Raw genomic sequence first — 2,283 nt, 5'->3', positions numbered from 1 at the left:
CGCCGACCCCTGGTTTGATTCTTACAATGTTTCCTTTATACTTGAGGTTTTTTCCCCCCGACCTACTGCTTTAAATAGTCGACTTTTCTCTTTGTTTTTTTTTTTTTTTTTTTTTTTTTTTTTGCCATTTGGATTACCAAATGCCTTGGTATTGTTATGTTATTTATGGTCTATTTTGATTGGCACTTTTTTGCCTCTTGGATTTGTAGAGAAACCTCTTTCCCAAGGGTGGGGAAGTTTTCTGCTATTATCTCCCTCACTACTTGTTCTTCCTCTTCTGGAATTTTTATAATTAGGAGATTACTTCTCTTGTTTTGTTCATTAAGTACCTTAAGTTTTTTTTCATTGTTTTGTTTCTCATTTCTTTATTGATTTCTTTGTCACTGCTGGCTTGTAATTTTTCTTTGAGTTTATCTATGCGTTTTTATTTTCATGTGTGTAATTCTACTATGGCTTGCTAACCTGTTCTTTAGTTCCTTCAGTTTAATTTGGATAGATTCTCTCTCTCATATTCTGAAAGAGTTTTTCTTTGAGTTGATTGAATGTTCATTTGTAGATTACTTAATTCACAGTCTAGTGATTCTTTGATTTTTGTTGCTAAAACATTAAGCATTGACTTTAGATCTTCATCTACAAGGGTCAGGCATTTTGAGGGGCTTAGAAGTTTGCCTGGGTAATTTGCCTTGATATCCCCAATTGCAGTTGTCTTTCTTAGTTTACCTATGGTTCTTTGCATTTAATGAGTTGGAATATTGGAGTTTCAGGTTGTTTAAGAAAGTGATCTATTGAATTGATTGTATAAAAGATGGCTAAAGGTATATATGCTTTAGGGGTTATTTTCCTAAACACAAGAGGTTATATAAGTATGATAAAAATATTGCCAACTAGAGCTGGTGAGATAGCATGGAGGTAGGGTGTTTGCCTTGCATGCAGAAGATCAGTGGTTTGAATCCCAGCATCCCATATTGTCCCTCGAGACTGCTAATAGCAATTTCTGAGCATAGAGCCAGGAGTAACCCCTGAGCGCCGCTGGGTGTGACCCCAAAACCAAAAAAAACATTGTCTACTAATTTGTTGGTTTGTTCAACTGAGTTTTAAAGTTGTATATTTTATAATAGAAAGAAGTGTTAGGTCCAATCTGCCTGAAAATATCTGATATAACTTGAAATGTCTAGTACCTTTGGGAAATAGAAGGTTGATTTGAGGGACCATATTTATTTTACTTTTTGATTGTTTCCAACCTTTCTCTCTGGATCTATTTTTATTGTGTGAGTTCAAGTTTGTTTTACATTAACAGAGAGTTTTAGCTATTTTTCATCAAAGAGCCGAATGTTGTTTCCTGTTACATTTATCACCTGTATGATTTTAAGGGAGGTGGACACACCATGATGCTTAGATTATTCTTCTGATTCTGAAATTAAGAATTGATTCAGGAATTAGTCATGGGTAATATATGTAGTACTTGCAATTGAGCCTAGGGCTTCCACTGGAAAAGAATACTCTGTCCAATGATATATCTCTAATCAGAGGTTAAGAGATCTCCATTGAGATTTCTCTCTAATCATTTCTCCATTGAGATATCTCCTAAGCAGAGATGTCTCTCTGACTCCACAGAGTTTTTTTAAATTTTTTATATCTTTATTTAAACACTTTGACTATAAACATGATTGTAGCTGGGTTTCAGTCATATAATGAACACCTCCCCTTCACCAGCACAACATTCCCATCACTAATGCCCCAAATCTCCCACCTTCCTACCCCCGTGCCTGTATTTGAGACAGGCTTTTTACTTCCCTCATTCATTCACAGTGTTATGTTAGTTGTCAGTGTAGTTATTTCTCTAACTGAATTCACCATTCTTTGTGGTGAGCTTCATATCATGAGCTGGACCTTCCAGCCCTCAGATATATTGTCTCAGAGTTATTACAAAAATGTCTTTTATTTTTTTTAAATCCATAGATGAATGATACTATTTTGTGTCTATCTCTCTCTCTCTCTGACTTATTTCACTCAGCATAATAGATTCTATGTACATCCATGTATAGGAAAATTTTATGACTTATCTTTCCTGACAGCTGCATAATATTCCATTGTGTATACTACCACAGTTTCTTTAGTCATTTATCTGTTAAAGGACATCTTAGTTGTTTTCAGAGTCTGGTTATTGTAAATAGTACTGCAATAAATATTGGTGTGAGGAAGGAATTTTTGTGTTTTTGTATTTTTGTGTTTCTAGGGTATATCCCTAGGAGTGATATAGCTGGATCATATGGGAGCTCAATT

The sequence above is a fragment of the Suncus etruscus genome, chromosome 6 (assembly GCF_024139225.1).
Source record: "Suncus etruscus isolate mSunEtr1 chromosome 6, mSunEtr1.pri.cur, whole genome shotgun sequence".
NCBI classification, from domain to species: Eukaryota; Metazoa; Chordata; class Mammalia; order Eulipotyphla; family Soricidae; genus Suncus; species Suncus etruscus.
Note: the sequence above shows the minus strand (reverse complement) of the source record.